Source organism: Anolis sagrei, chromosome Y (assembly GCF_037176765.1).
Source record: "Anolis sagrei isolate rAnoSag1 chromosome Y, rAnoSag1.mat, whole genome shotgun sequence".
NCBI lineage: Eukaryota > Metazoa > Chordata > Lepidosauria > Squamata > Dactyloidae > Anolis > Anolis sagrei.
Genome location: NC_090035.1, coordinates 57674095 through 57693402, shown reverse-complemented (window position 1 = coordinate 57693402; position 19308 = coordinate 57674095). Strand labels below are relative to the sequence as shown.

Sequence of the window (19308 nt, the reverse complement as noted above, 5' to 3'; positions counted from 1 at the left end):
CCCTTCGGAATGAGAAGGGCCAAATATCAATGCTGTAAATATATACATACATACAAAAAGATATACATAATAATGTAGAATTATAATAGACTTTGCTATAGCATAGAGAAAAGAGGGAATTGATAAGGATTAGGAGTGGTAATAGCTTCCAGTTTCAATTTCCCATGAAGATAATATATCTGTTCTTCACACTGTCCTTTAAAGCTGTTTTGATACTTACTAGTTTCTGATTTTAAAACCTTTATTGCCTTTTTCTGTTTATGCCTGAATTGCTATTTTTTTAAAAGAATGAAAACATAATGATGAATGAATGAAAATAATAATAATAAATGGATTGTCAAAGGCTTTCATGGCCAGAGTCACTGGGTTGTTGTAGGTTTTCCTGGGCTATATGGCCATTTTCTAGAGGCATATTCTCCTGACGTTTCGCCTGCCTCTGGCAAGCATCCTCAGAGGTGGTGAGGTCTGTTGGAAGTAGGAAAATGGGTTTATATATCTGTGGAATGACCAGGGTGGGATAAAGGACTTTTGTCTGCTGGAGCTAGGTGTGAATGTTTCAACTGACCACCTTGATTAGCATTTAATGGCTTGGAAGTGCCTGGGGGGATTCTTTTGTGCAGAGTGATTTGATGTGCCTGATTGTTTATTCTCTGTTGTTTTGCTGTTGTAATTTTGGAGTTTGACGGAGTGCCTTTGACCCCTCCCTTTTTTTCTCATGCCAGCTGTAAGTTGGTCCCCATCACTGACCTATACGGTCACCCTCTTTTTTTCCCCGTCCTGGACAAAAATTCCTCTTTACCTCCTTTTTCTCCGGGCAACTACTGCTTGATTACTGGATGAGTCTGGATCGGTTATGTAAGATCAAGTCAGAAAAAAAATGAGAAGAAATTATTTCGTTATAATGAATTAAAAGCAATTAATAATTGTTGATAAATATTACAAATAAAAACGATAATAATAAAAGATCAATTTAACCCAATGCTTCCCCTCCCCAAAAAAAAAGCCAGCACAAGCCACAGCCAGGGACTGGGAGGCAGACAGCTACAAGCTCCCTGTTCCCAGCCCCATGCACGCCACAGCCAGACTCCCCACCACTTGCGCAAGAAAAAGCCCTCCGTCCACTCTCGCTTCCCCAGCTACAATGCTGCCACGCAGACGCGCAGACGCTTTTAAAGGGCAATGGCCGCCCTTACTAACCCCGTATTGGCTACCAGCGCTCCCAGCATCCTACCATCTGTAATGTCACTTCTGAAACTGGCGGAAGTCGTTTCAAAGATGGCGGATGCTGCTTTGAAATTTAAGACACATTTCTTGTTTAAAAAAAATGAATTCTTTATTAAAAAAACCCGAAAAAAATACGAAATACAATTTTAACCAACGAAATCGCCCGGCCCTAGTAAACTTCCCTTAAGCCATTGTCTGTCCTCCCCCAAATCTTGCAAGACAATAAACCGGTTCATTGTGGTTAATATGTGTGTCAACTTGGCCTTAAGTCTTCAACAGGGGGTCGCAGCAGAAGGGCCGCACTGGTTGGAACTACACAAATAATGAGCACTGTAAGCATTTTGTGTTGGCTTATGGGCCGCACTAGTTGGAACTACACAAATGAAATGCTTGCCCTGATGTGCAGCGAAACTGCCACAGGGCACACAAAAACTGGGTGAAACGGCTTTTGTTTCACCAACGACAAATGTGCAGCAGTGTTTTCTTTTTTTTTCAAATATTTTATAAATTTATTTTAAGAATAAAAGAAATATTTAGCAGTGAAACTTTTAAAAAAGAAAATTTTCAAAATGCTTGCCCTGTAGTGCGGCAAAAACAGCCGCAGGACAGCCACAACAACTGGGTGAAACAGCTTTTGTTTCACCAAAGACAAATGTAAAGACGTTTACGGATGGCGAAAGTCAACTTTCTGACCACCTCCTAAGCCTGTGGAGTGAACAGGGGCCCAGCCATAGATTGCAATGTACTTTGTCCACCCAGCGACTTACCACAAAAAAGGCTGTAGTGATCTACGGGTCCGTGCTATCCAAATCAATCTGAGGATAGCCCAAAACTGGCAAGTTGGCCTTCAAGAAGACCAGCTTTTCCACAGCAAGGGGGTCGAGCAAGTTACGTTGGAGGGTGACGATTGCAATGTACTTTGTCCACGCAGCGACTCCAAATGCCTCTTCAAACGCAGGACGACAGGGACCACATGGCTGAGTAGTGCTTTCTGTGCTGAAAGATGTTCGGTGGCTAATTTGAATGGTTCTAGGATCTCGACCAGCTGAGTGATGGTCATCCACTCCTGGTTGTTGGGGACCAGCTTGGGCTGACAAAGATGTTCCATGCGCTCCAACATGATGCAGGTGGAGTTCCAGCGGGTGGGGACATCCTGCAGTAACCGGTGTTGTGGGAGGCACTCCACTTTTGCGGACTTAGAGCTACGGTGGAAGAAGGCCGCGATTCTTCGGCAGCGGTCAATGAGTTGAGTCACGGCGGTGGCGCTGTTCTCATCGGGCCCCTTGAAGCCATCTTTTACAAAGTTATGCAGCAAATGAGCCATGCATGTTACGTTTGAGAAGCCGGCACTTTCGACCGCCCGGATCATGTTCCTTCCTGCGTCTGTGACCATGAAACCCGAGTTAGTACCACCGGAATGAGTATGCCGTATCCAGTCTCTCATCATCTCTCGCAAGTACTCATCACTCGAACAAAGCTGCAATGACTGTTCGAGAGAAAGTTTTGCAATTCGGGATACTGTATTGTACCATGGTGCCAGGAGGTGAACTGAACAAATCAGCGAAAACCTTCCCGTTCCACCATACTGTATGATTGCAACAGCCTGGAAGGCAAAAAGGCAGCCAACCCTGGGGGGCCAGGGTCAAGAGCCCACCCCGGGAGGACTTACAGTCTGTCTCACTGGCATGGGAGGAAGAAGGCCGGGAAGGGTATCGGCCTTCTCTCAGCAGACAAAAAGGCAGTCAATCCCGGGGGGCAGGGTCAAGAGCCCACCCCGGGAGGACTTACAGTCTGTCTCACTGGGGGATGGCCAATATACTGTGAAAGATATGTGCACACCATGACACTCCCGGGGGGGGGGGGGCTGAGCAATGTCCCCCCGGGAGGGCATGGGAGGGAGAAGGCCGGGAAGGGTATCGGCCTTCTCTCAGCAGACAAAAAGGCAGTCAATCCCGGGGGGGGGCAGGGTCAAGAGCCCACCCCGGGAGGACTTACAGTCTGTCTCACTGGGGGACAGCCAATATACTGTGAAAGATATGTGCACACCATGACACTCCGGGGGGGGGGGCTGAGCAATGTCCCCCCGGGAGGGCATGGGAGGGAGAAGGCCGGGAAGGGTATCGGCCTTCTCTCAGCAGACAAAAAGGCAGTCAATCCCGGGGGGCAGGGTCAAGAGCCCACCCCGGGAGGACTTACAGTCTGTCTCACTGGCATGGGAGGGAGAAGGCCGGGAAGGGTATCGGCCTTCTCTCAGCAGACAAAAAGGCAGTCAATCCCGGGGGGACAGGGTGAAGAGCCCACCCCGGGAGGACTTACAGTCTGTCTCACTGGGGGACGGCCAATATACTGTGAAAGATATATACTTGTTTTGAAGGAGTTATTGGGAGTTTTTGGCCAAAAATGCTTAACAAAAAAACTGTTATTTTAAGAAAAATTGCCCAAGAACTGGAGTTAAAGAGATGCATGGTCAAGGAACCCTTATTTTGCAAATAAAATGCATAGAAATTAAAGAACTGGGTTCAAAGGCAATGAATTTCCTGCTGGTAAAAGATTAAGAATTCTTTCTGTTCCCTCTCCATGGAAAAAAAATATCTTTGTGGTTCCAGGAGAGAGAGAAAACTGGAGTAAGTAAATGCATTAACTAGGCAACAGCTAGGCAGACTTGTTTTGAAGGAGTTATTTGGAATTTTTGACCAAAAATGCTGAACAAAAAAAAGGTATTTTAAGAAAAATTGCCCCATACGCATTTCCTTTGCAACTAGATAAAAATGGGTGATTGCAAAGGCAAAACTCCTAATTATTGCATTGCCTTTTTCCAAATTATTTTACTTCCTTTCCTTTAAGAAATAACAACTACGGCCCTAAAACTCTCTTTCCAATTCTTCTTTGCCTATTAGCAAGAACTAGAACTATAAATTCTTTTGAGTGGAAAGAACAAAATAAGAAGCTATGGACTATGCTATGGAATCATGAGAGTTATAGTTTGCTGAGGTACCATAGAATCATAAAATCCTAGATTTGGAAGAGACCTCCTGGGCCATCCAGTCCAACCCCATTCTGCCAAGAAGCAGGAATATTGCATTTAAATCACCCCTGACAGATGGCCATCCAGCCTCTGTTTAAAAGCTTCCAAAGAAGGAGCCTCCACCACACTCCCTCCGGGGTAGAGAGTTCCACTGCTGAACGGCTCTCACAGTCAGGAAGTTCTTCCTCATGTTCAGATGGAATCTCCTCTGTTGTAGTTTGAAGCCATTGTTCCCTTGAATTGGGTGGTTGATTTCGAACCACCCACCCACCCAGTGGGGATTTCTCCGTACTTGCAGAACTGCTACAGAAATTATGAACGGGCGGAAGTCCGTAAAAAAGAAGGAGGATGCTGCTTCGATTTAGAAAAAACACTTCCGGGTTTGAAAGAAATGTCGATATTGTTCTGTTATAAAAAAAAAAACAATTTACAAAATTGTCGAACAAAACCGCCCAGCCAGATAATTTCCCATAATTTAATATTCATAGTTGTTTCAAAGTGCAATTTATGATACTTTCTTCTTTTGATTTAATTTACTTTCTGCATTTTTAAAAATTAATTTGTAATTTTTGACATTATAACAATATATATTATAAATAAATAATTTATATTTCGTATTGTTATGTTAAAATATGATAATTACATTTTTTATGTATTATATTTTATTACAGTCTTAAGTAATTTAATTTCAATTTCTTACCTTGCTTCTTGTTTAGCAACTGTATTTTAATTTTTTGTTTAACTTTTTATTCTATTTGATTTATATTCTATTTGATTATTTTATTATTGTTATTATTGTTTATGTTTAGTTAGATTATTTTATTAGATATGTTTTTTTAATTATTACATTTTTTTTAAATTACCAACACCCGTGGATGACAAGAGAAAATATATGGGGGAAGGGGGGAGGGTAAGGGAGGAAAAAAAAATCATAAATCCAAAAAAAAAAAAATTGACTCCCTTCTATTCTGCTCATGCAATATCTTTTCATTTTCTAATGTATATGAAAAAAAAAAACAGAAAATGAGTTCCATGTCCCATCTAAATGTATCTAAATGAAGCTGTATATGTTGTAAATGTTTTTGTTTGCATGGTTTTTTGTTTTGCATTGCGCTAACGCGGGCGCCATCTTAACAAATCGATTCATTATTAGCTGGTTTACGAATAACGAAATTTCGTTAATGTTTTTGCGCATGCGTTAACGCGGGCGCCATCTTAACGAATCGATTCGTTATTCCCGGGTTCACCAATTAATGAAATTTTCGTAAACGGGTTTACGCATGCGTTAAAACGCAGGGCGCCATCTTAACGAATCAATTCGTTATTCCCGGCAAATTACAAAATTTCGTAAATGCTTTGCGCATGCGCTAACGCGGATGCCATCCTTACGAATCGATTCGTAAATATTAACGAAATTTCGTAAATACCGAACTTTTTTAAGGGAAAATTTTGTAATTATTTTAAATATTGAAACAAAAAAACACCCCAATTACAAATCGATTTTAGAAACAAATTTTTGCGTTGTTACCCAGGCCTAGTTGCCAATGGTTCCGAAATGACTTCCGCTAGTTCCTTCAATACTCTTGGGTGTTGTTGATCTGGCCCCCGGGACTTGAACTCATTTAGAGCGGCCAGGTATTCCTGTATGACTTGTTTCCCAATTTGGAGTTGGATGTCCTCAAATCCCTCATCCACTCCGTCTTGCTGAGGTTGAAGATGACTTTCTTTTTGTGAGAAGACCGAGGCAAAGAAGGTATTAAGTAGTTCTGCCTTTTCCCTATCCCCTGTCAGCATTGCCCCATCTTCTCCTCGAAGAGGCCCTATCACCTCCTTGTTTTTCTTTTTTCTACTGACATAACAAAAGAAGCCCTTTTTATTGTGTTTAATGTCCCTGGCAAGCCTGAGCTTGTTTTGTGCTTTAGCCTTGTGGAACTTTTCTCTACAGGTGTTGGCTATTTGTTTGAATTCTTCTTTGGTGATTTCTCCCTTTTCCCACTTCTTGTGCATGTCTCTTTTGTGTCTTAGCACAATTAGAAGTTCTTTGGACATCCATTCTGGCTTCTTTGCACTTGTCCTATTTTTTCTTTTTGTTGGCACGGTTTGCAACCGCGCCTTAAGTATTTCACTCTTGAGAAACTCCCATCCATCCGTAACTCCCTTGTCTTTTAGTATCTGTGTCCACGGAATGCTGCTCAGTGTTTCCCTCATTTTTTGGAAATCAGCTCTCCTAAAGTCCAAAATGCGGGTTTGACTTGTCTTAGTTTCGGCCTTCCTTTGTACCTCAAATTGCAGGAGCACATGGTCACTTGCCCCTAAGGATCCTACCCTTCAACTGCATCAATCAGGTCCTCCGCATTCATTAGGATGAGATCAAGAATAGCCAATCCCCTTGTTGCCTCTTCTACCTTCTGGACCATGAAATTGTCTGCAAGGCAAGCGAGGAATTTGTTGGACTTTGTACTCTTGGCCGAGTTTGTTTTCCAGCAAATATTGGGATAGTTGAAATTGCCCATGACTACTACATCTGTGTGCCTGTTTGGTCAACTGTTGGCAGAAGACTTCATCCAGTTCTTCCTCCTGGCTTGGAGGTCTGTAGTAGATGCCTACAACAAGATCTTTTTGAGTCCCAGTTCCCTTGATTCTTATCCAGATGCTTTCAAGCTGGTTTCCTGGATTGCTGTCATGCATCTCTTCTGCAGCATAAGAGTTTTTGACATATAAGGCTACTCCGCCTCCTCTCCCCTTTGTTCAGTTTCTGTGAAAGAGGTTATAGCCCTCGATGTCTACATTCCAGTGATAGGAGTCATCCCACCAGGTTTCAGTGATGCCTATGATATCATATTTGTGGTGTTGTGCTAAAAGTTGGAGTTCGTCTTGTTTATTTCCCATGCTCTGTGCATTAGTGTAAAGACATGTGAGCCCCTGAGATCTTCCCCTGAGCTGTTTAGTTGGGATTATTGTGCTTTCGGTACTTGGTCCTTTTTGTGTTTGTGCAGCCCTCCGTTTAGCCTTCTGGCAGTTCCCTGACATTGTGGGTAAAGTAGTGTTTGCAAGGCTGTTGTCCCCCTCCCCCGGTGGGCCTAGTTTAAAGTGTGCCTAATGAGGTTTGCGAGTCTGTGAGCAAAAAGATGTTTTCCTACTTGTGTGAGATGCACCCCATCCCTTGCCAGTAGGCCATCCCCCTGGAAAAGCAGGCCATGGTCAAGGAAGCCAAAGCGTTCCTCCTGACACCATTTTCTAAGCCAGTTATTGAGCTATACTATTTTTCTGGCCCTTGTAGGACCGTGTTTTATGACTGGGAGGAGGGATGAAAAGACCACCTGTACATTACATTGCTTTAGCTTTGTTTCTAGAGCTCGAAAATCATTTGTGATCTTTTGAAACGTATGCCTAGCGGTATCATTGGTTCCTACATGAATCAACATGAGGGGAGGACGGTGATGGGGCTTGAGGAGCCTGGTGAGCCTCTGAGTGATATGATGTATTTTTGCCCCTGGTAGGCAGCATATTTCTCGAGCCATCCCATCCGGTCTGGAATTGACGGCTTCCGTTCCTCTAAGGAGGGAGTCGCCTACTACCAAGACCTGTTTACTTTCAGGATTGGCAGGGCCCCTTTTGCACAATGTAGTGTATAGGTCCCCAGAAAAGTGATCCTCTTGGTGTGAATTGTGTAGGTGTAAAGTGTTGTCCTCCTCCTTGACATCCCCAGTGCATTCGTCAAGGACAATCCATTGAGATTCGTCCAAGAGCCTAGTGTTCTCCTGTATGTGTTCCTGTTGCACCTGGCCTATGGTTGGGGATGGTATACCTGCATGATTGTGTAAGTGTGAATGTTGTGAAGTGTTGTCCCAAGCAAGGCTATCCCCCACACACTGATCAAGGATGAGCCACTGATCAGTATCTAAGCCATTCTGGTCTTCCTCAATGTGTTGTGTTTCTTGGTCAAGTGATAGCTGTGTGAGAATTTGGAATCTATTGTGTAAGTGTTGGAAAAGAGGTGTGATGTTGAAGTTGTTCAACCTATTACATATCCCTATCAACGATAGTGTGACTGTAGTAGTGGAAAAGAGGGTTCATTTGCTAACATCCTCAGACGAGTACTGCAAGGCTTCTTCATCACCCCATAAACCAACATTGTTCACCTGTGGAGCAGGTCCAGTTGCAAGACAGGAATGAATGGCTGTACAGCAAATTTGGGGAGCTGCAGGAAAAAATGGGAGGCCTGGCTGGCTCCAAGACTGACCTCTCCGCCAGACTGATCCACAGCAAAAAGGAGAAACTCAAGTTAACACATAGAGGAGTGCAATGGAGATAATAATAATAATAATAATAATAATAATAATAATAATACACTTTTTTAAATATTCTACTCTATCTCCCTGAGGGGACTCAGAGAAGATTACAGTATACAAATATATAGGCAAACATTCAATATCTTCCATACAGTAACAACAACCACATACAATACAAACAAAGGCAGAGGTTTCCTTATCCATCTCCAGCGTCTGGAGGTGATGCTCTACTTTGGCCATGGGGAGATGCTCTTGTTCCATTTGCCATGCCTAGGAGCCTATTGTGTGTAGACCCTCCTAGTCATGTTTTGCTGGCATGTCATCATGGGGCGCCTTTTACTTTCCTACCGAGGTGGCATCTATTGATCTATTCACATTACATGTTCTTGAACTGCTAGGTAAGCAGAAGCTAGGACTGACAGCAGGAGCTCACCCTGATCCATGGCTTTGAACTCCTAACCTTCAGGTCAGCAGGTTTTTATGCAGCTAGCAGTTTAACCCGTTGAGCTACTGCAGGTCATAATTCTTCATTTCCACCAGAACCCAGCCCAGTCAGGAAAGTTCAACACCTCAGGGCAGTCTTAGCAGCTTGCAATCCCACCACCATAGAAAGCTAGTGTTGTGGTAGGTGAGCTCAGCAAAGTAGGATTCTTATTTGGGAGGGAGAAATCTTCCATTTGGCTCCCACCTGGCCCCATAGCCATGCATCCAGAGCCGCCCCATGTAATCTCAGGGTTAGTCTCTGCTGGGTTTGGTTGGGGAGAGGGTTGGTTGGTGCAGTAGATCAACTTCCTTCCTTCGTTTCTTCGCCCCCAGATTTCCAAGGACTTTGTGGATTTTCAGATTCAGACCAATAAAATAATTCAGACCAATCAATAAAACATGAAGCAGAAAACTTTGAGCTGAAAAATCTGGTACGTCTGCTTCCAGAGACCTTGTGGCTTCCTTCCAACCTCATGGGGTCCTTTGTCCTACATGTTCCCTCCTCGCCATCATGTCATTTTTCTTTTCTTTTTTTTAATAGATGGTTTCTTATATGGCATGTTGGTCTAAAGACCATTTAAACCTAGGAAACTGTCTGCCAAACCTTGGCTTTGGAGTAATTTATTGACAGATCTTCCTCTTGGCAGTAGGTACTGAAAGCCTTCAGAAGATTTTTAAGACCCAACTGAGAGAGGAGATGAGCACTAGATCATCTCCATACATCAGAATGAAACTCTTTCTGTTTCTGATTGCCATCGTATTCTCCTCCAAACCATCTGGCATCACCACTACTGACTTAAGTGAACTTAAACATCACCTCCTTCCCCCAAAGAATACCAAGAGACCAGGACAGTGCCAGACTATGGTAGCTGTGTATCGTGCCCTTATTAGTGCCCTTATCAGTGATCTCACCTGTTAGTGACTCTAGATCTGTTTACAATGCAGGATTGTTGAGCTTTGATCCCACTTTCACTGCCATGGTTCTGTCCTAGGAAATCCTAGGTCTGGCAGTTAAGGGAGAGTCATTACTTCTCAGCCAGAGTGACTCCTTTGGTTCCTCTGACCAAACTACAAAACCTCAGGATTGCAAAGGATGAAAGCATGGCTGTTTACATATTATTTAAACACATACGTTTCCTAGATTTTGACCCTGGAAAATTGTATTCTGGAAGTCGAGCTTCACGCTGAGAAAATGGCTGGGGAACGCAATGCTTTGCGAGGACGCCTGCAGGCCCTTGAAGACAGCCGCAAGGAGCTGGTGGATGAGTACCTTGTGCTGAAGAGCAATTATCTTGCACTGGGCAAGGAACACAGACAGGAGGTAAGGGTTACTAACCATAGCATAGGCATCTAGTGTTGGCATAAAAGAAGATGATTTGTAAGATAACAACCACCATTTCCAAGATTTTTGTCATTCAGTGTTGTCTGCAGGAGACGCCTTCATACTGCAGCTGATGCAATAGTGTGTTGTGACACACAATTTGGAAATATTTGATGTAGGGTCTTTCAGGGCAACACATTTGCTCTTCTATCTGAAGCATGATGGAGTGTGGACATTGACACTCTTATTAATAAGCCTGTTCTCTTTCTTGGTCTCTTTTATAGATTGCTAAGAATGAGGAGTTGAGCAAAGAGTTACTCAACCTAGCTAATTCCCTTCACCATGTGTGGGGCAACCTCCCCAAACCCAATGTTGAAACAGATGAGCCATCTGAGGAGCTGAAGCGGGTGCGTGCTTTGGTCCAGTGTCTTTCTGCCCGCCAAGTGAAGGTATGTCTCCTTGTGGGAGTAGTACCCATTCCGACAGACACTTCCACGAGAGTTTGGAATCATTTCTTTTTGGGACAGCAGTTTACATAATCTCCCAGCCTGCTTGGCTATCACAGGAATGTGGGATTCTTGGACTTGGTGCCTGAGCTTTCCTGACTTCTGGTGCCTTCTTGAAATGTTGGGTTGCCATTGCTGATGTGTGCCTTCGAGTCCTTTCCAACTTTTGGCAATTCTATGATAGGGTTTTCTGATTGCGTGACTTGCCCAGAGTTAAGCAATAGGTATCCATGGTCGACTGAGGAATCCACTCTCAGATACCATACTTTCATTCCCGGTCTTGAAGTCCTTGGTGAATGATTTTTATTTGTTGGGTATGGGCAACCAGTCAATTATATTACATTTCTAACAAAGCAAACAAACAGACAAAATACAAAATTTGTGAATTTGGTAGCTGATTAAATGTCCTTTGACCAGTAGCTGGCCACTTGGAGTGCTTCTGGTGTTGCTGCAAGAAGGTCCTCCATTGTGCATGTAGCAGGGCTCAGGTTGCATTGCAGCAGGTGGTCAGTGGTTTGCTCCTCTCCACACTCGCATGTCGTGGATTCCACTTTCTAGCCCCATTTCTTGAGGTTGGCTCTGCATCTTGTGGTGCCAGAGCGCAGTCTGTTCAGCACCTTCCAAATCGCCCAGTCCTCTGTGTGCCCAGGGGGGAATCTCTCATTTGGTATCAGCCATTGGGTGAGGTTCTGGGTTTGAGCCTGCCACTTTTGGACTCTCGCTTGCTGAGGTGTTCCAGCGAGTGTCTTTGTAGATCTTAGAAAACTATTTCTAGATTTAAGTTGTTGACGTGCCGGCTGATACCCAAACAGGGGATGAGCTGGAGATGTCTCTGCCTTGGTTCTTTCACTATTGGCTGCTACTTCTCAGCTGATGTCAGGTGGTGCAATACCGGCTAAGCAGTGTAATTTCTCCAGTGGTGTAGGGCGCAGACACCCTACACCTAATGCGGCATGTCTCATTAAGAGCCACATCCACTGTTTTAGTGTGGTGAGATGTGTTCCACACTAGGCATGCGTACTCAGCAGCAGAATAGCACAGTGCAAATGAATGATGAAATTACTTCAAGTTGTTTGCATGGATTGAAAGTCACATTCTCAAAACTCTGCCTCTCCTCTATTGACAGAAATCTAATGCTTGCTCCCTTTCTGTGTCTTTCCCCCTGAGCCTGAAGACATAGTGGCTTCAGAATATGAACGGCAAAAACTGGAGAAATGTGTGAGTAATATGATTGTTGTGATGTTTATTAGAGCTAGATCGCTTTGACAATACTCTAGTTTGACCAGGAGTTGGATCTTTCATCAACAGGACTCTAAATTCTTCATGCAACTACAAAACCTAGCATTACATATGAGCACAATAAGTGAGCCCCATCCACGCTGTCATATAATGCCGTTGGAAACTGCATTATAGTACCTGCATTGAATCAGGCCGGATTTTAGCACAGTAGATTAATCACCAGCTGCAGCTTCAGTAAATTGAAAGGTTGACAGTTCAAAGTCCGGGTCAAGGTGAGCTCCTGACCATCAGCCCAGCTCCCTGTCCACCTAGCAGATCGAAAATAGAAATGTGAGTAGATATATAGGTACAGCGTTAAAGCGAGGAGGTATTTAGGCATGGCAATTCTATCAAAAAGGAGAAAGTTTATGACCAAAAAGTTCTTTGGCAGGGAAAATGGAGTGACAGCGCCCCACCCCCCACCCCCACCTCCTACGCCCATGGCTGAAAATGAGCACAGCCGTCAAGATGCCGAAAGATAGGAAAGCCTGTATAAACCTCTATCTATGTCTTGTCATTGTATAATCGGCATTGAATGCATGCCGTATATGTGTTCTGTGATCCACTGAGTCCCCTTCGGGGTGAGAAGAGTGGAATATAATTACTGCATTATTTATTTATTTATGACATTTATATGCTGCCCTTCTCACCCCGAAGGGGAGTCAGAGTGGATTACAAGTAAAAAGTAAATACAATATATTATATTGTTATCATAGCACAATATTCATATTCTATATTTCATTGTACTATAACATTATACTTTAATATTATTAGTAATATTACATTTAATATAAAATATATAATTATAATATCATTTTATTATTATTATTATTATTAGTATATTGTATTACATTATAATATTATCAATATTATATTTATATACAATATATTATATTATATTATAAGCACAGTGCAGGAGATAAGATGGAACTGTAAATAAATAAATAAATCATATCATGCATTTCCACTGCATCATATCAGTCTACCTTGACTATATAATGCAGTGTAGCTGGAGCCTGAGTAGTTCAAAAGAGATCAAAACTAGATAAAAATAAATACGGTATGACTTCTACAGTTTCACTTACCCATATCTGAAAAAACATGCTCTTGCTACATATTTTTTATACATTTTCTAGGTCTTCCAGTGCTATGCTATGATATGTTTCTGTTAGAAATAGACTGGTTTTTGATGCCACACTTCAACTGCTTGGCTAAATTTATCTTTTACTCAATGAAGACAGATTAATCGTTTGATCTAGCATAAGGTTTATCGTGTCTTCAATATGTGACAATATACTTTCTGATGCATTCATTCCTCTCCTTCTCCCAGCTCTTTGGAAACCAAGATCACCAGAGAGATTGAAAATATGAAAGAAATGTACAGCTCCCAGCAGCAGAAATTAGAGGAGGGAATGTGAGTATGGCCAGCTTAGCCTACTATTGACCTAGAGCCGTGATGGCGAACCTATGACACGTGTGTCAGTAGTGACATGCGTAGCCATTTCTACTGACACACGCCGAAGGTCCGCCATTGCTTCAGCTGGAGGAGGAGGTGGAGGAGCCTTTGAAGAAGAGGAAGAAGCGAATCAACAAAACAAACTTTAGGGCAGCGTTTCTCAACCTGGGGGTGGTCGCAAAGCAATTTTTCAGGGGTCATGACATTGCCTCCTTTGGCCCCGCCCCCTCCGGTTGCCAGGAATCACGGAGAGGCGCCCCCATTCTGATCCCAATTATTTTGGATGAGGCATCCAGCCTGTATCAAGCGCTTCCAAAGGAAACCAGAGGAACTTCCAGGGTAGTGTGCCATCTCATACTTTGTAGTCATGGTTTGCAGAGGGCCTTCTGTGGGGTGTAGTTATTTTTTTGAAATCATTTTTATTGAGATTTATAAATATACATCCACCAGGGGTAGAGGGGGGTGGGACAAGAGGGGTGGAGAGGGGGAGTTGGTGGGTGGGTGGGGGGGGGGTGCGGAATATGTGTGTGGGGGCCGGGTTAGAGGGTGTACAGAAGTGTTTATAATAATATGCTTATAACTGTATTTATGTTTGAATTGGTTGCCCTAAGGCTGGAGCGGCCTAGCTGTGAGAAATGTGTTACCATGGAAACGAGGCAGAAGAGGAGGTGGGAGGAGCTTAGAGAGTAAAGGTTTTAAAAAGTGACAGTTATTGCCAGTCAGGGAGAAAAGACTCTGAGAGAGCAGCAGAGTCAGTTTTTAGACTCTGAGGAGTGAAGAAGTGAAGAGCCAGGTTTTATTGTTCATGAATAGTAGAGATTTCTTCAGCTAGGAAGCTGAAGGGGAAAACCTTGTTAGTTGCTTTAGTTAGAAAGAACTAACAGAGGCTTGCTAGGATCGCTAGTCGGAGGAAGACTGGAGAACTGTGATTTGATCAAGTATAGATCAAACAGAAAGACTATTCATTGCAGGGAACACTGGTTAATAAAGCGCTTCACCACAGCAAGAGTTCATAAGTTGTAACATCGAAAGTCTGAATTGTATCGCAACCAAGTTACATGTAACCATCAAGTATTTGCCAAGCCTAACATCTTCATACTGCAACCATACGCTTTGTTTAAAAATAAACTTGTTCTCTTTGGTTTTTAAAACTGCCTCATCTCCCTTAATTCTACGTTCGGTGCACCCACTCTACCAAAATTACCTCACAACACAAACAGAGCCTTTAATACCAGAGCCTTTTACAAATCAGTGGCTCCTCTCTCCTAAACCTAGGCGCTTCCTCACTAGTTGGTAGCGTCTCTCTACAATTGGGTGGCAGCTTCATTACCAGTGGCGGAGGTTCTTTACAGAGGGCAAGTAAGGGAAGGGGGGGAAGGGTCTGGTAAGGGGGGGGGGTGTCGGTTCCCATCAGTCTTCCGGGTATCTTCGTTTCCTGTTGCTTCTTCATCCCAGTGCCGAATTGGACTTCTCTAGTTCTTTTATTCAAATACCGGACAGATCGATGTGTATAGGGAGCTCTTTAGCTATAATATATTCCTTGAAGCCAGACCAATCTGTGCGGTTGAGAGATCCCTTGAGTCTTAGTGAGAGACTGTCCATTTGGATAATGTCCAATGTTTTCAGGATCCAATCTTCCAAGGTTGGTACTTCTTTCAGCTTCCATACCTTTGCGAGGAGCATTCTTGCAGCTGTGCTGAGGAGGAAAATTATCTTTTCTTGGTTTGGGTCTAATTTTGTGTTTATAATTCCTAATAGGTGTATTTCCGGTTTTTGGGGGAAGTTAGCTTTAGCTATTTTTTGTATTGCTATATGTATATCCTTCCAAAAATTTTTAACTAGTTTACAAGACCACCATTGGTGGAGAAAGGTCCCCTTCTCTTCTTCACATTTCCAGCGTAAATTTGAACCCTTATTATTAAATTTAGATATTTTTTCTGGGGTGTAGTGCCACCTAAAAAACATTTTATACCAATTTTCTCGCATATCGCTGGCTTCTAAATATTTTATTTTTCTCGTCCAAATTTCTTCCCATTGTTTTATTAAGATGCTATGTCCTATGTCCCTTGCCCATTTTACCTGGCAGTCTTTGATTTCTTCTTCTTCTGTGGACCACGTAAGTAATTGCTGGTAAAGGAGTTTGATTAGTTTCCTCTCTTTCTTCATTACTGTGTCCCATATTCCCTGATCCTGACTAAAACCGGGTTTTTCGTCTTCTTTAAAATCCTGGTGTATTTGGTGACATTTTAACCATGTAATCTTATTATTTAGCTGTTTTACTTCGTCTATCGATTTTAATACTAAATTCCCTTTTTCCCCATTTTCATTTTTCTTTAGTAGATGTTGGTATGTTAGCCAATTCTTTTCCTCTAATTCTCTTTTATGTTTAGCTTCTGTAGGGGATATCTACAACGGAGTTTTAGAGTATAATCTGGGTCTATATTTTTCCCATGTTCTTATTAGGGCCGCTCTTGTATAGTGATCATTGAAGGCTTTCTCTGTCTTTCTTTTGTTATACCAAAGGTATCCGTGCCAGCCGGACCTGAGCTCGTGACCTTCTAATGCTAATAATGGTCTGTTCTTCAACGTGGCCCACTCTTTTAGTGCTACCAGATTACATGCCTCGTAATAGGCTTTAAAGTCTGGTAGACCTAGTCCGCCCCTTTTTTATTCATCCGTTAGGATTTTAAAACTAATTCTGGGTCTACCATCCTTCCATATAAATTTAGTAACCTCCGATTTCCACTTCTTGAATAGGAGATCATTTCTTAACACCGGTAGGGCTTGAAAAAGAAACAAAAGTTGGGGTAAGATAGTCATTTTGACAATTGAGATTCGGCCTAATAAAGAGAAGTTCATATACTTCCATTTGTTCATATCTTTTTGTAATTTCGACCATAATACTTCATAATTATTTTTGACCAGGTTGATGTTGCTTTTTGTAATGTTAATCCCTAAATATCTCACCTTACTTTCAATTTTTATACCAGAAATTTCTTGTAATATATCTTTTGTTTTTTGGTCCATGTTTTTGACTAATAATTTTGTTTTTTGTTTATTTAATTTGAAACCCGCCACCTTTCCAAAATTTTCTATCTTTTTTAACCAATCTTTGATATTGTTTATCGGGTCCTCAACTATGCACACCACGTCGTCTGCATAGACTCTCAATTTGTGGTTGTAGTTACCTACCTTTAGTCCTTTAAGTGCTTTGTCTTCATTTATCGTCCTAATCAGTGTTTCCATCACTAAGATGAACAATAAAGGGGATAGGGGGCATCCCTGGCGTGTACCTTGTGATAGTTTTATTGGCTCTTTTATCTCTTCACCATTGATTAGTAAGGTGGCCTCCTGGTTTGCGTATATAGCCTCGACTGCGTTTTGGAAGTGAAATCCCATGTCTAATTCTTTTATTAGCAGTTTTAAGTAATCCCAATTTATTCGGTCAAAGGCCTTTTCGGCATCAATAAACATTAGGGCTAGCTGTTTTTCATTGTGTTTTTCGTAATATTCTATTGAATCAATAATTATCCTAATATTATCTTTTATTTGTCTATTGGGTAGGAAGCCCACCTGGTCCCCAGAGATCCAATTTTTAAAGAAATTTTTTAGTCTTTCTGCCAATATTATTGCGAATATTTTATAATCGGTGTTTAACAAGGATATGGGCCTGTAGTTCTTAACATCCGTTGGGTCTGTTCCTTCTTTTTGGATTAGGGTTATATTGGTTTTTTCCCCAAGATTTTGGTATTGTTTTGTTTTCTAAAATATTGTTTAGGATATCTTTTAATAAGGGGCCTAATTCATTTTTAAAAGTCTTGAAAAAGATGGCTGTATAGCCGTCTGGGCCTGGCAACTTGTTAGATTTTAGTTTATCGATTGCCTTATCGATTTCCCAAGGGGTGATACTACCATTTAGAACCTCTCTTTGTGTTTCTGCCAGTTTAGGGATTCTTAAGTTACCCAGGTATTCTGAGACATTCTCTAATGGGATATTTACTTTTTTATATAGTTCCTTATAAAATTGGTGGAATTGATCCGCTATGTCTTGGCTTTCTGTGTATATTTTCTCTTGTGTTATGATTTTTGTAACTGTTTGTTTTTGCCTCCTGTAAAGAACCTCCGCCACTGGAAATGAAGCTGCCACCAAAGTGTAAAGAGACGCTACCAACTAGTGAGGAAGCGCCTAGGTTTAGGAGAGAGGAGCCACTGATTTGTAAAAGGCTCTGGTATTAAAGCTCTGTTTGTGTTGTGAGGTAATTTTGGTAGAGTGGGTGCACCGAACGTAGAATTAATGGAGATGAGGCAGTTTTAAAAACCAAAGAGAACAAGTTTATTTTTAAACAAAGCGTATGGTTGCAGTATGAAGATGTTAAGCTTGGCAAATACTTGATGGTTACATGTAACTTGGTTGCGATACAATTCAGACTTTCGATGTTACAACTTATGAACTCTTGCTGTGGTGAAGCACTTTATTAACCAGTGTTCCCTGCAATGAATAGTCTTTCTGTTTGATCTATACTTGATCAAATCACAGATCTCCAGTCTCCCTCCTGACTGGCGATCCTAACAAGCCTATGTTAGTTCTTTCTAACTAAAGCAACTAACAAGGTTTTCCCCTTCAGCTTCCTAGCTGAAGAAATCTCTACTATTCACGAACACTAAACCTGGCTCTTCACCTCTTCACTCCTCAGAGTCTCAAACTGACACTGCTGCTCTCTCAGAGTCTTTTTTTTCCCTGACTGACTCTAACTGTCACTTTTTAAAACCTTTACTCTCTAAGCTCCTCCCACCTCCTCTTCTGCCTCGTTTCCATGGTAACACATTTCTCACAGCTAGGCCGCTCCAGCCTTAGGGCAACCAATTCAAACATAAATACAGTTATAAGCATATTATTATAAACACTTCTGTACACCTCCGTTTTTTGATTTTATTGGTGAGCCACTTCCCAACTTTATTGGCATTTTGGAAATAATTTACCTTATTAAACTTCATTTGTTTTTCTATATTTTCTGTTTGCAGTAATTCCATTTGTTTCCTCAATATTTTGGCAGAGTATATTAACTTTTTATCCTTTGGATTTTCTTTTAATTCTTCTTCATTTTTATTTAGCTTATTCAGTATTTCTGTTACTTCTTTGTTCTTTTGTTTTCTCCTGTAAGCCGCTTGCTGTATTAAATACCCCCTCATAACTACTTTCAATGCTTCCCACTGGGTTATTTTTGAAGTTTCCTCTCCTTTATTTAAATCTAAATATTCTATTAATAATTTCTTATTCCTATAAGCATATTATTATAAACACTTCTGTACACCTTCCCCCCCAGAAAAATTATTTTTGGACCATTCTCAATCCCGGAATGGCAAAAATAATTCTACATATTATCCAACAGTATATACATACACAACATTTCTGAAAGGCAAACATATTATGGTTAAAAGCATTACAATTTATACATACATACAAACCTTTAACCTTACGAAATTCTAGATAAGGCGTCTGCAACTATGTTCCGTTTACCTGAAACATGTTTAATTTCAAATGTACTAACACTATGGGTGAAGCCCAAGAGCTAATTGATGGAACAATGATACCTAGGTCCAACATTTCTTTAATCTCCTTTTCAATACATTCATTAATTCTCCCCGTGACCCTGTAGGGTGGAGATACTATAGGAGTTGCATCACCGGTGTTTATTTGATGCTGGACTCCCTGGACCTTTCCT

General features: G+C 41.7%; 1 pseudogene; it reads left to right on the top strand.

Annotated features, from left to right (window-relative positions):
• Positions 1–19308, top strand: part of LOC137095632 (coiled-coil domain-containing protein 78-like) — a 56998-nt pseudogene that overhangs the window by 12003 nt on the left and 25687 nt on the right.